The 16,046-nt window shown below is 38.1% G+C and overlaps 1 long non-coding RNA gene across 3 annotated transcripts in view; it reads left to right on the forward strand.

Annotated features, from left to right (window-relative positions):
- Positions 1-1,031, forward strand: part of LOC130046835 (uncharacterized) — a 10,597-nt gene extending 9,566 nt beyond the window's left edge. For all 3 annotated transcript variants that reach the window (XR_008795856.1, XR_008795857.1, XR_008795855.1), the window contains 3 exons: positions 93-154; positions 421-494; positions 689-1,031. This is a non-coding gene — a long non-coding RNA (uncharacterized LOC130046835). The remainder of the gene's footprint in view (positions 1-92; positions 155-420; positions 495-688) is intronic.
- The last annotated feature ends 15,015 nt before the right edge of the window (positions 1,032-16,046 follow it).

Below are 16,046 nucleotides of genomic sequence, written 5' to 3' on the forward strand. Positions count from 1 at the left end.
TGAAGTTGAATGAACATGTTTGCTCAATTATTACACAAGTAGTGCATCACATAACATATTAAAGCTTTCTAATCCGACTCTTTTATTTTTAGGAACTGGGACACGTTCTAAATATACTCAGGGACAGAATGATGTGCAGCAAGGCTCGTCATGGGTAGAGATACTCCCATTTAATATTGATACTTTTCATATCCAAGCATGTATATGGCTAGGTTGTATAATGTTTGTTATAATTATCTAAATTATGTCCTTCCTTCCATCTATTGTTCTGTGTGTTGATTTCTCACCACTCTGCAAGAAAGGGCATTCATGTCTACTTCATAGACGATCCTACATGTAGCTGCAATTGAATCATAAATTATTCCCAAAGAGTTCATGATTTTATCATGTTTTGAATATAATATTTTTTCAATATTTCAGATTTTACCAAATACAGAACACTGCAAGGCTTGCAAAATGAAGACCTCAGTAAAAAAAATTCTAAATTATCCACTGTAAGGCTACTTACCAGTAATTCATATCTAGAACTTAAACATATCATCCTTGAAACAATAAAAACTAATTTAATATAGTATATTTATGTATGTTATGCTTTTTCAACCTTTAAATTTTTTAAAGACAGTATAGTTTATTATGATTGCACAATATTTAAAGTTTAAATTTTCATAGAATTTTGTTTGCTCTCCAGAATGGCAGCTCACTACCTGCCCCTTGTGATGTTAAAAGAGGCCGTTGTTCTCATTTGTTCCAAAACAGGAATGGCATATGAGGAGGCCAACAGAAGATGCACCTCCACTGACCTCCACGGAGTGTGCACTCACAAAACGAATAAATTATTATTTCTTTTGTTTGTAATTGTATATTGTCAACAAGGTCAAAGGCACTTGATCCGATGCCAAACTTTTGCATTTCTTTTGCTTTGTGGTAAATTTTCTTCAGCAACATTAACATTGTTTAAATTGTTTTCTTTGGAGAGTTTACATGTACACATGGATCATTTGTATATTAGAATTATAACATTGTTTAATTCAACTCATTCTTATCATAGAGGTTATTATATACTGCAGGCAACGACTTGTAAAGGGTATACTGTTTTAACTTACATGCAAAGCAGTATTATGAAACTCTGTAGTTGATAAGGACATATATCACATATCGATATGCATATTTACAGGAAACTCTGATGTATTTTAAATCTGAACGTTAATTTAAAAGTGGGGAGAAATAGCATTGGATGAAAAAAGACACATATGAAGAAAATTATTCCATACGTAAATACTTTTTAGCTCACCTGAGCTGAAAGCTCAAGTGAGCTTTTCTGATCGCCTGTTGTTCATTGTCTGTCTGTGATTAAACATTTTATATTTTCTCCAGAAGCACTGGGCCAATAATAACCAAACTTAGCCAAAAGTATCCTTGGGTAAAGGGCTTTCGAGTTTGTTCAAATGCAGGGCCATGCCCTCTTCAAAGGGGAGATGACCACAAAAATAGGGTGGGTCATTTAATTTGTTTATCAAGAACCATTGGGCCAGAAGAGCTGAAATGTACATGAAAGCTTCCTGACATAGTACAGATCCAAGTTTATTGAAATCATGGCCTCCAGGGGTTGTATGGGGCCACAATAGAGAATCAAAGTTTTACATACAATTATTCAGGAAAACTCTTTCAATATGAGCCAAGGTGGCTCAGGTGAGCGATGTGGCCCATGGGCCTCTTGTTCAACATATAGAATAAATAGTTATGTTGTATTTCCCATGGAACATTGAAACGTTTAATGCGTTTACCAATTAATCACTGAAAGAAAGATAAAATTGTTGTTTCATATGTTTTATGAAAACTTAAAGATGTTTCATTTCTTTTCATGAAAGACCCCTTAATTACCCAGTAATAAATAATCAATTCTTAACAGATTATGTAAATTTGATTTATATTAAGGATGTTTGATCTGATTACCCATAATTATCAATCTGTCTAATATGGCCATCATGTGTTACTATTAATTGCTACGCAATCTTGGAGCATGAGGTAGAATGCGAGCCAGCTCTTTCATAAGTACATGTATCTGGAAAATATTTCAATGTCAAAGGTTACAACAATGTGATAATTTAATCATTGTATGTCTAAGGTGTTGATAATAAAACTTATCTGTTCAACTTTTTCTTCTTAATTAAAATCAAGACTAAGTACCAGAGGAAATTGTGGAAAAAAATGTCTGTCAAATACGTCAAGCTCTTACATGTAGTAGTTGCAGATTCAACTATTTATAGAGATACTGAGTTATGATGCACACAAAAATGGGTCTGGCACAAAAATGTTGATTTAGCTCAAGATGACTGGAAAAGTCTATAACACAGAGAGACTGGGTATTTATTCAATTGTGATTGATTGATTGAATATTGTTAAACGTCCCTCTCGAGAATATTTCACTCACATTGAGACGTCACCACTGGCGGTGAAGGGCTGTAAAATTTAGGCCTATGCTCGGCGCTTATAGCCATTGAGCAGGGAGGAATCTTTATTGTCCCACACCTGCTGTGACACAGGACCTCTGTTTTTGCGGTCTCATCCGAAGGACCGCCCCATTTAATCGCCTCTTACGACAAACAAGGGGGTACTGAGGATCTATTCTAACCCGAATCCCCACGAGACTATTCAATTGTGCCTGATGATTAAACTAATAATAAACATGTATGGAAAATTTATTATCAGTGAAATACGATACTGTTGTACAGAGACAAAGTTGCATTTTATAGGCTAAGACAGTGTAAGGCTCTACAGGGACTAGGTTAGGCTCTACAGGGACTGGGTTATACTCCACAGGGACTAGGTTATACTCTACAGGGACTAGGTTATGCTCTACAGGGACTAGGCTATGCTCTACAGGGACTAGGTTATACTCTACAGGGACTAGGTTATGCTCTACAGGGACTAGGTTATACTCTACAGGGACTATGTTATACTCTACAGGGACTAGGTTATGCTCTACAGGGACAGGGACTAGGTTATGCTCTACAGGGACGGGGTTATACTCTACAGGGACTATGTTATGCTCTACAGGGACTAGGCTATGCTCTACAGGGACTAGGTTATGCTCTACAGGGACTAGGTTATACTCTACAGGGACTAGGTTATGCTCTACAGGGACTAGGTTATGCTCTACAGGGACTAAGCTATGCTCTACAGGGACTAGGTTATACTCTACAGGGACTAGGTTATGCTCTACAGGGACTAGGTTATACTCTACAGGGACTAGGTTATGCTCTACAGGGACTAGGTTATGCTCTACAGGGACTAAGCTATGCTCTACAAGGACTGGGTTAGGGTTTACAAGGATTGGATTAGATGCATGTGAACTGGATCATATCCTAATTAGTATTAGAGTCAGGCCCGTGAACTCAATCACATTTTTGATTAGTGTTAGAATCAGGCCCATGAACTGAATCATATCCTAATTAGTGTTAGAATCAGGCCCGTGAACTCAATCACATCCTAATTAGTGTTAGAAATAGGCCCGTGAACTGGATCATATCCTAATTAGTGTTAGAATCAGGCCCGTGAACTCAATCACATCCTAATTAGTGTTATAGTCAGGCCCGTGAAATGGATCATATCCTATTTAGAGGCCCATGAACTGAATCACATCTTAATCAGTGTTAAAATTAGGCCCGTGAACTGGATCATATCCTAATTAGTGTTAGAATTAGGCCCGTGAACTGGATCATATCCTAATTAGTGTTAGAATCAGGCCCGTGAAATGGATCATATCCTAATTAGTGTTAGAGTCAGGCCCGTGAACTGGATCATATCCTAATTAGAGGCCCGTGAACTGAATCACATCTTAATCAGTGTTAGAATTAGGCCCGTGAACTGGATCATATCCTAATTAGTGTTAGAATCAGGCCCGTAAACTGAATCACATCCTAATTAGTGTTAGAGTCAGGTCCGTGAACTGAATCACATCTTAATTAGTGTTAGAATTAGGCCCGTGAACTGGATCATATCCTAATTAGTGTTAGAATCAGGCCCGTGAACTCAATCACATCCTAATTAGTGTTAGAGTCAGGCCCGTGAACTGGATCATATCCTAATTAGTGTTAAAGTCATGCCCGTGAACCGGATCATATCCTAATTAGAGGTCCGTGAACTGAATCACATCTTAATCAGTGTTAGAATTAGGCCCATGAACTGGATCATATCCTAATTAGTGTTAGAATCAGGCCCGTGAACTCAATCACATCCTAATTAGTGTTAGAATTAGGCCCGTGAACTGGATCATACCCTAATTAGTGTTAGAATCAGGATCGTGAACTCAATCACATCCTAATTAGTGTTAGAGTCAGGCCCGTGAACTGGATCATATCCTAATTAGAGGTCCGTGAACTGAATCAAATCTTAATCAGTGTTAGAATTAGGCCCATGAACTGGATCATATCCTAATTAGTGTTACAATCAGGCCCGTGAACTCAATCACATCCTAATTAGTGTTAGAATCAGGCCCGTGAACTGGATCATATCCTAATTAGTGTTAGAATCAGGTCCGTGAACTCAATCACATCCTAATTAGTGTTAGAATTAGGCCCGTGAACTGGATCATACTCTAATTAGTGTTAGAATCAGGATCGTGAACTCAATCACATCCTAATTAGTGTTAGAGTCAGGCCCGTGAACTGGATCATATCCTAATTAGAGGTCCGTGAACTGAATCACATCTTAATCAGTGTTAGAATTAGGCCCGTGAACTGGATCATATCCTAATTAGTGTTAGAATCAGGCCCGTGAACTGGATCACATCCTAATTAGTGTTAGAATCAGGCCCGTGAACTCAATCACATCCTAATTAGTGTTAAAGTCAGGCCCGTGAACTGGATCATATCCTAATTAGAGGTCCGTGAACTGAATCACATCTTAATCAGTGTTAGAATTAGGCCCGTGAACTGGATCATATCCTAATTAGTGTTAGAATCAGACCCGTGAACTCAATCACATCCTAATTAGTGTTAAAGTCAGGCCCGTGAACCGGATCAGATCCTAATTAGAGGCCCGTGAACTGAATCACATCTTAATCAGTGTTAGAATTAGGCCCGTGAACTGGATCATATCCTAATTAGTGTTAGAGTCAGGCCCGTGAACTCAATCACATCCTAATTAGTGTTAGAGTCAGGCCCGTGAACTGGATCATATCCTAATTAGAGGCCCGTGAACTGAATCACATCTTAATCAGTGTTAGAATTAGGCCCATGAACTGGATCACATCCTAATTAGTGTTAGAATTAGGCCCGTGAACTCGATCATACCCTAATTAGTGTTAGAATCAGGACCGTGAACTCAATCACATCCTAATTAGTGTTAAAGTCAGGCCCGTGAAATGGATCATATCCTATTTAGAGGCCCATGAACTGAATCACATCTTAATCAGTGTTAAAATTAGGCCCGTGAACATGATCATATCCTAATTAGTGTTAGAATCAGGCCCGTGAACTCAATCACATCTTAATTAGTGTTAGAGTCAGGTCCGTGAACTGGATCATATCCTAATTAGAGACCTGTTAACTGAATCACATCTTAATTTGTGGTAGAATGAGGTCCGTGAACATGATCATATCCTAATTAGTGTTAGAATAAGGCCCGTGAACTCAATCACATCCTAATTAGTGTTAGAGTTGGGCCCGTGAACTGGATCACATCCTAATTAGTGGTAAAATCAGGCCCGTGAACTCAATCACATCCTAATTAGTGTTAGAGTCAGGCCCGTGAACTGGATCATATCCTAATTAGAGGCCCGTGAACTGAATCACATCTTAATCAGTGTTAGAATTAGGCCCGTGAACTGGATCATATCCTAATTAGTGTTAGAATCAGGCCCGTAAACTGAATCACATCCTAATTAGTGTTAGAGTCAGACCCGTGAACTGAATCACATCTTAATTAGTGTTAGAATTAGGCCCGTGAACTGGATCATATCCTAATTAGTGTTAGAATCAGGCCCGTGAACTCAATCACATCCTAATTAGTGTTAGAGTCAGGCCCGTGAACTGGATCATATCCTAATTAGTGTTAAAGTCAGGCCCGTGAACCGGATCATATCCTAATTAGAGGTCCGTGAACTGAATCACATCTTAATCAGTGTTAGAATTAGGCCCGTGAACTGGATCATATCCTAATTAGTGTTAGAATCAGGCCCGTGAACTCAATCACATCCTAATTAGTGTTAGAATTAGGCCCGTGAACTGGATCATACCCTAATTAGTGTTAGAATCAGGATCGTGAACTCAATCACATCCTAATTAGTGTTAGAGTCAGGCCCGTGAACTGGATCATATCCTAATTAGAGGTCCGTGAACTGAATCAAATCTTAATCAGTGTTAGAATTAGGCCCATGAACTGGATCATATCCTAATTAGTGTTACAATCAGGCCCGTGAACTCAATCACATCCTAATTAGTGTTAGAATCAGGCCCGTGAACTGGATCATATCCTAATTAGTGTTAGAATCAGGCCCGTGAACTCAATCACATCCTAATTAGTGTTAGAATTAGGCCCGTGAACTGGATCATACTCTAATTAGTGTTAGAATCAGGATCGTGAACTCAATCACATCCTAATTAGTGTTAGAGTCAGGCCCGTGAACTGGATCATATCCTAATTAGAGGTCCGTGAACTGAATCACATCTTAATCAGTGTTAGAATTAGGCCCGTGAACTGGATCATATCCTAATTAGTGTTAGAATCAGGCCCGTGAACTCAATCACATCCTAATTAGTGTTATAATCAGGCCCGTGAAATCAATCACATCCTAATTAGTGTTAGAGTCAGGCCCGTGAACTGGATCATATCCTAATTAGAGGCCCGTGAACTGAATCACATCTTAATCAGTGTTAGAATTAGGCCTGTGAACTGGATCATATCCTAATTACTGTTAGAATCAGGCCCGTGAACTGAATCACATCCTAATTAGTGTTAGAATTAGGCCCGTGAACTCGATCATACCCTAATTAGTGTTAGAATCAGGACCGTGAACTCAATCACATCCTAATTAGTGTTAAAGTCAGGCCCGTGAAATGGATCATATCCTAATTAGTGTTAGAATCAGGCCCGTGAACTGGATCATATCCTAATTAGTGTTAGAATCAGGCCCTTTAACTGGATCATATCCTAATTAGCGTTACAGTTAGGCCGATGAACTCAATCACATTTTATTTAGTGTTAGAATCAGGCCCGTGAACTGGATCACATCCTAATTAGTGTTAGAATCAGGCCCGTGAACTCAATCACATCCTAATTAGTGTTAAAGTCAGGCCCGTGAACTGGATCATATCCTAATTAGAGACCTGTTAACTGAATCACATCTTCATTAGTGGTAGAATGAGGTCCGTGAACATGATCATATCCTAATTAGTGTTAGAATAAGGCCCGTGAACTCAATCACATCCTAATTAGTGTTAGAGTCGGGCTCGTGAACTGGATCACATCCTAATTAGAGGCCCGTGAACTGAATCACATCTTAATTAGTGTTAGAATGAGGTCCGTGAACTTAATCACATCCTAATTAGTGTTAGAATCAGGCCCGTGAACTCAATCACATCCTAATTAGTGTTAGAGTCAGGCCCGTGTACTCAATCACATCCTAATTAGTGTTAGAAATGGGTCCGTGAACTGGGTCACATCCTAATTAGTGTTAGAGTCAGGCCCGTGAACTGGATCATATTCTAATTAGAAGCCCGTGAACTGAATCACATCTTAATTAGTGTTAGAATCAGGTCCGTGAACTGGATCATATTCTAATTAGTGTTAGAATGAGGTCCGTGAACTCAATCACATCCTAATTAGTGTTAGAGTCAGGCCCGTGAACTGGGTCATATCCTAATTAGAGGCCAGTGCACTGAATCACATCCTAATTAGTGTTAGAATCAGACCCGTGAACTCAATCACATCCTAATTAGTGTTAGAATTAGGCCCGTGAACTCAATCATATCCTAATTAGAAGCCAGTGAACTGAATCACATCCTAATTAGTGTTAGAATCAGGTCCGTGAACTGGATCATATCCTAATTAGTGTTAGAATCAGGCCTGTGTACTCAATCACATCCTAATTAGTGTTAGATTGGGTCCATGAACTGGGTCACATCCTAATTAGTGTTAGAGTCAGGCCCGTGAACTGGGTCATATCCTAATTAAAGGCCAGTGAACTGAATCACATCTTAATTAGTGTTAGAATCAGGTCTATGAACTGGAGCATATCCTAATTAGTGTTAGAATCAGGCCCGTGTACTCAATCACATCCTAATTAGTGTTAGAATCGGGTCCGTGAACTGGATCACATCCTAATTAGTGTTAGAATCAGGCCCGTGTACTCAATCACATGCTAATTAGTGTTAGAATCAGGCCCGTGAACTCAATCACATCCTAATTAGTGTTAGAGTCAGGCCCGTGAACTGGATCACATCCTAATTAGAGGCCCGTGAACTGAATCACATCTTAATTGGTGTTAGAGTCAGGCTTACTGAATCACATCCTAATTAGTGTTAGAAGCAATCCCGTGAACTCAATCACATCCTAATTAGTGTTAGAGTCAGGCCCGTGAACTGGATCATATCCTAATTAGAGGCCCGTGAACTGAATCTTATCCTAATTAGTATTAAAGTCAGGCCCGGAAACTGGATCACATTTTAATTCGTGTTAGAATCAGGCCCGTGAACAGAGTACAGCATCATATATAGGAAAACGAAAGTAGAAAGTATGACGTATGCAATTTGTGTGTGTTTGAGTGCACAGAGTTTCCGGTCGGATCAGTTCACGGGCTTATAGCCTTTCCCATTTTCTTTCGCTAGTTTACGCGCCATTTTGTGTGACGTCATATGCGCCCTCGGGTTTGAAAACATCTATTAGCCATTTCATAAACAGATTAGATTTAATCGACAAAAAACCAATTGTCACGTTAACGGCTTGTAAATAATAATGCATTAAGCTGTTTTGTGCCGTGCTCGGGTGTACTAGTTGTCGGTAGAAAGGATTTAGACTGAGTATTTTTCAATTTTTCGAAGGAAGGTACGAGAAAAAAGACGTGGATAATTTTTTTGTTGGAGCAAGAACTTTACCTTAAAAAAACACACCCAGTCACCTTTTCAAACATCGCTTGGACAGAGACCCTGATAAACTGCGAGAAAATGGATATATCGAAGCTATAAGCACTGGTAGGCCTATAGCATACATTCTGTTTTGCTCTTCAAATTCAATACACACTCGGATCAACTGACCTTCACCTTGTAACAACATATATCGACGATACAATGTAACTTCTACCAACTGGTAGATTTACAACAACAACAAAAATAAAGATCTATACAAAATAATTGAACTTTTAATTATACAAATAATAGAATATTGTATTTCCTAACTTTAAATTGAATTATAAAATTATTTCTTTATTGAACTCGTAGTATCTTGAGTGCGTCAGTAGGCTATAACACCGTGCTCCCACTTCGTACTTCCTAAAGACGTGCAGATCACAATTCAAAAATAGTAATAAGATTGCTTTATCAAAATAAAATAATGTGATTACCACTTTAAATTTGAATAATTTTATTGATTTTTGTGTGTTCTCTTTTTCTTTCTTTCCGAAATGCACGCGTGACAATAGCTTGGCATAGGGCCTAGTTGTCAACAATTTAACGTATCATAATTTGTCTAATCCAAAAATAAATAATGATTGCACTGTTTATTTTAGAAAAACAGCGCCAATTACAGATGTATAAAGGAATAACATCCCCAAACAGTTTGTAGACGGCGACCCATATAAACATTATTTACTCCCAATTTTGCCGATTTCATACACGCTTTACTCGCTATATTTGGGTATTTACATCGTTATATGTGTGCACTGGTGGCGAACACATATAAAACTCGGACAATTTATCAACATCGATTTAAATGTTGCCCATGGTAAATTAATTAGGTCTCTAAATGTTGAGTTTTTAATCATATCTCGCAGTACTTTCACAATCCGAAGGGCGCATGTGACGTCACTGTCACTGTACCACGTGACTACCTACCTAATTAACTTGACTTTTTGAAATCAGGGCTTAGATTTAAGTCTGTATTGTGGTTAATTATCGCAAAATTTCGGCGAACGAACTATTAGGATTAATTACTATAAACATAAAGAAGACAAAATGCATGTAATATTGTATACTTTGAAAACATGAGATATGTCCTTTAATGCTGTATTATTTACCGTTTAGGTATAAAAATCCCAAAATGAAAACAGGCACTACATTTTCCGTTCAAATGAAGATTTCCATGGCACAATATTTTATCTCCTGCATGGAATTGAAGAGTTCCTAGTCTGTATTATCTAGTTACTGATACATTGTATCTCCACTTACCGTCTTGTATATCGCTAAATTAAAAAACAAACTATTGGAACTCTTCAATTTCGGGAGTTAAAATATTGCGCCATGGAACTCATCGTTTGAACGGAAAATTTAGTTATAGTTTATTTTATAGAGTTTACATACTTAGACGGTAAGTAATGAAACATTGATAATAATACAGATTTGGTTTAATAGTCAAGTAACTTATTTGAAGCGAACAGTAGTTTCACCTAAGTGCACATTAATTGCTAGAACCGACCGAAGTTGAAAATAAATTTCCAGACATGAATTATGAAGGACTGCTCCGAGATTCGGTGAAGGCGTCAGTCCAAATATTCAGCCAAGCCGAACCTCAGCCGAGATTAATATATTTGGTGAGAATACAGTGTAGTAGTGAATGAGAGGGAAGTAATGTCGAAAGTTATGCATAAAAAACAAGAATGAGCATTGATTTTTAAGAAAGACTGTCCCCGGGCCCTTTTTTGTAGAAATGAAGTTTGGTGTAAATATTTTGAGGCAGTCATGATAGACACACCCTTCTCCAGGATTTACATGTAAGAATAAGAACTTGGGGAGGGGGGACTTCCGGCCGCCCTTCCCCCTTTGAAAAACGACGGTACGTGTAGTTGTCTGGCACGTTACACGATTATTATGAAAAACAGAAAAACATTGGAGTACGTTTTCATATCTTATGATTATCGCATATATAAATGTGTTTATTACTCATAAGTGATAATTAAAAGATGAAATCCATCTTTATTGAAACAAAGAGCATTTATTGAATATATACATACCATCATTTGATCAAATAGGGATGCTTGCTCCTCCTAAGCATTTGGTGTGTCCAAAGGCCCTTGTTTGCCCTACTTTTAGATTCGTATTCTTGATAGGAATTATGATCACTGTTCGTTATCACTTTGTCATTTGAGCATTTTATGTACTAGTGTTCCATTTACTACACGTTTATGAAAATACACTGAAAATAAAAAGGGTTGTACATTTAGGAAAATGTGCACAGTCTCTAGAAATTGTATTTGAGAAAGATTCAGAATCATTTCAACCTAAACAATCTCGTTCTTTCAGGAGTTTGTAAATTTATAATGTCCTATGTGTAGAGGAATACGGAAACGACACCGAAATATATAATGTCACAAGAGTGGCGTGAATCGAACTCACCCTAAAACAGACGGTTTCTGCTACCTAACCCCATTCATGTACTGAGTATTTGGTAAATACTGTTTAAATTATTGCTAATCAAAGCGTGAACATTACAAAATATGTATGTAGCTGCGCTCGTTCAAACCTGACTGGAGATTCAGGGGCCCTGGGTTCGAATCCAATTGCATTTTCTCCCTTTCTGTTAAAGAACTATCGAGGAAATTCCAACTATGATTGAGACTTTTTTTCATTCGATAATGTGGATTTGTAGGGTTTTTTAAAATCCAATTTGCTTATTATATACTAGTTTGCTGTACAAAAAAAAAAAGAATTACAAAACGTTTGAAAATTGACTTTTTAGTATACGGTGGGTGAAGTAAATTTTCAAAGGTTTATGAAAGGCGTTGCACGTCTCATGTTAATTTCCCTAAAGGTGTTGCATGAAAAATCGATAGAGTTAAGTTATTCAAATATATGATAAAGCCAATTGGAACTTATGTGTTGATTCAAACATTTTTGAAAATAAGTTCAAAAGACGTGTATTGACAAAAATTAGCCAAAATAATTCGAGTTTAAATCAAGCAAGAAGCGATTTAAATGTATATGATTTTTAGCGTTAAAATGGAAGTTTATCCCCGAATTTAAGAAAAACTGCCCCCGTGAAACAAAATAAATTTAGCATGAATATGTTCTTCGAGTTTTCCACTGAAAAACTGCCGCTTTGAAATTTTGTTTCAATATTTATTATCGTTGTTTTGGTTAATAGTGGTGTTGTTACTATTAAAAGAGTTGTATTTGTTGGTGGTGGTGGTGGTGGTGTCATTGTTGTCTATATGATTTTTTTCGTCCAGTCCTCTAGAGAGAGAGAGAGAGAGAGAGAGATCGAGAGAGAGATCCGACAATAAATCATTTTGCTTTTTGTTGTAAGGTTATTCTGCTGATCATGGGGTTGTTAGGTCTTGTTTACCGCAGATTTGTTAGTGACCTCAGATTATATTAGATTACGCCTGTTAGCTCTCATTCCAGATTTCTCATTTTTGGGGAGGCATGTCAGAGGGTCACTTGTAATCTACTTACAAATTTCAGCCCAATAGTCGACAACACCAGAGATATGCGTGCGGACAGACTTATGTACCCCCATATAAGAGGGGGTACAATGAAATAACTTCTGTGTAATCTATCCTAAAAACGTCAATAAAATATTGGCGCGCGACGATTTAGGACGGGTGACGATTTGGAGTGTACTATAGTACATGTGTACATCCCAAATCGTCACCCCTAATGATATCGATGATTTGGGATGCCGAGAGACGATTTGGGGTGAAACAGTTGCTAACGAGAACTTGTATGTTTTTCTAAGTGAAAGGTGTTAGCAAAGGCATAATATGGTGTCTTTCACGAAAAACGGTTGTGAACTTTGCAAAGCTCTGAAAGAAAAACCTTTAGGACCAAACAAGGTAAATAACTGTTAAACAGTTTGACTGGATGTTTTGTATTCCAGTAGTATATTGCTATTGTGAATTAATGTTTTCAGGTGCATGTATATTAAACTTTCCATATTTTGTTTGTGGTCAGAGTCATGTACAGTTGCTAATTGTTGGTTGTAGAAAATAATACATAGAGTATAAGAGCTTTTAGACTAGGAGTATAGAATATTAAATATTTAATACACTCGTAACATGCAACCGTATATATGTACATTGTTTCTTATATCCAGAAGGAAAACAAACCACAATTTAATTTTCACGATTTCAAAACTTGTGTTTATACTAGTGTAGCGGACAGTATAAGAAGGAACTTATACTGTCTCGCTAGAGAGGTAGCTTTTCTATAGTGATGTGGTAGAGCATCTCTTCATCACGCAAGTTAAGCGACAGCGAGTGTGATCAGCACTTGGCTAGGTGACCGCTACACGTTACAAATTGGTGGCAGCGTAGTGACTGGTGTTTGGCGGGAGGTTTGCTTCAGGCAGAGTCTCTTCGGAGCTTTGGGTACGGACGTGGATTCGTCCGGGGACGACGGTGGTTGTCGTCGGGAATGCCGTTGCTGAGCAGGTGCCAAACACTCATTATGCAAGTTAAGTGACAGCGAGCGTGATCAGCACTTGTCTGGGTGACCGCTACACGTTACACTACATGTATAATGTATTGACACATAATATGTTTTAGCCTTGTCCTTAGTACTGGGGAATCGTACAGGTGTTTAAATGGCAAATACGCAATAAGAGTATAAATATGTATAAATATAAATACGTCACGCGTGCTGGTACCAAGCTCCGATTAGGGAAAATTATATCGATATCGCTCAAATTAAAAAGAAACAACAACAAACAAGCGAAGATTCCCTGTGTATACCGCCCTATCGTCGTGGCAGCCAAAAACCTACGGATCCCGACCCCGAATGGGAACAAAAATGGAAACGTATGAAGAATAGGGATATACGAGCTCTCAATCAGAAATAAGTCTCAGTCCTCGTGGAACAGTCCAGCTATCAAATCAAGGAACCTTGCATTGTGGCTCTCAAAAGTGGGATACATTATTAAGTCATACAGCTTGTATCAAACCAGCGGTCATCCTCAATGGGAGTAAAATATTATCCATGGGAAAATTCGGGTTGAGTTTGTCGCTTCTTACAATTTTCTACTACAGGTATTTGCACCCACAGTGCACTAAGAGGTCCTTTGGTTTGGCTTAACGGAACTGAAAAAAGGCTATTTTCTACACAGAACCAGAATGGCGTAGGTCCTATCCCTGCTGCCCACCACTGCAATCCTGACGATATATCGATAGCTAATCGTGAAGCCCTCTATCATGTTATTATCAACAGGGGAAAGTGTTTGATTTACAGAGGACATTTTTAGCCTAGTTACTGTATCTCGGACGGACATTTTACGGCGCTGTAGTGCATAATCTAAGTCGATGCTCTCGTTTCAGGAATGGATTACCTTTGCTAGCACTGACAATTTAGCCTATCAACGGGGATTCATGCCACCGGACACCATTGTCATCATACCTAATATAGGCAACTAACATTCGTGCTACACCTCGGCCAAGGTATGGTGATGGCTACCTGGTTAGAAAACCAACATCAGTCCATACGCCATGCTAAAAATGGGGTTAAGTCGCTTTAGGACACTATACAGTGAACGGATACGGTGAAGAATCGAGCACTGTCTATACATTTTACGACTGTTACTGGCATGAGTGCCCTAACCGAATCTTAGATTGTTGCTGCATTTGTGAAAGAAGAAAATAAAGATGTTTACTTTGTTGGAGAGAGTTGTGAATTATACATAATACAAATGTACGTTGTTTTTTTATATTGATCAATGTTTTATGTAGGAAGATTGAATAACATCTCATATTATTCTGCATTACATTTAAAGTTCTGCCAGTCATTTGATACACCTAGCATCAGAGAAGGGCTCCAAAACTTTACCACTGTCTGTTGAAGATTTATTGATAAGCATTTTAGACTCTTTGGACAAAAGTGCAAGTCGGCAACAAGAACTGAAACATTTCCAGAGGCTCTATGACACAGAAATTCGGAAGATATTAAAGCATGTTTCCACTAAATGGTTATCCTTTGTTATCTGTCTTCATAGAGTGCTCAATCAATGGGAACCACTGCATGGTTTTTTTTAAAAAGAGAAATACAGCAAGATTAAAGGAACTTCAATAGTAAAATCCAGAACACCAGAACAGCCCTCAGAGCAGACGACTGAGAGGAGTAAGCAGACACAACCCAAACGTGGCAATCAGCAATACGGGGGTTAGTCTGTATTTTCTTTTTCCAAGGCAACAGAAACCTGATGGCAAGAAGAAAAACCCACCCAGACAGAAAGAGAAAGAGGGAGATGTCACATCTGGTGAGAAGAGGTTGAAATTTATGACATATTGAGGACCAAAACTATTGTATAGTTTGTTTCTCAAAAGTAGCATTGATACATCTTATGTAGCCAGTAAAGTACTTCAGAATGACTATCCTTGTAACTATAATGCACATCCTGCATGGTGTACTTGTTGATTTGTTTTAAAAACTACTGTGTAGATTTGTGAAAGCTGGCGTTATCAAAAATGCAAAATCGATATTGGAAATTGATTTTGAATGCAGAGAAAATCAGAAAAGGGATGAAAATCTTGTCAAAGGATCTGAGGCAAAACATTTTGTTGAAAAGTATGGCGATGTGCAGAACTTGAAGTCTTTCTATTATGCTGTTATGAACTACTATGTTAACGTGTGTGGATACATGGTGAAAAAGTTCCCTTACGATGACGAGGTTCTCATAAATGCAGAAGTTGCAAACATTAATAAAATATTTAATCTTAATTACTGTGCAGTGAGATATTTTAACTAGATTCAAGAGTTTGTCAGAAAAGTTTGCAAAGAAAGAGGATGAAATTAAAATGGAATTCCTGACATTTCAAGTGGACAGTATCCCCGATACTGTCTTGTAAGAAAGAGAGAATGGACAAGGTCTGAACAGAGCTTGGACAAATTCGGAATCCTCAGGATGTT

The sequence above is a fragment of the Ostrea edulis genome, chromosome 6 (assembly GCF_947568905.1).
Source record: "Ostrea edulis chromosome 6, xbOstEdul1.1, whole genome shotgun sequence".
In the NCBI taxonomy this organism is placed as follows: domain Eukaryota; kingdom Metazoa; phylum Mollusca; class Bivalvia; order Ostreida; family Ostreidae; genus Ostrea; species Ostrea edulis.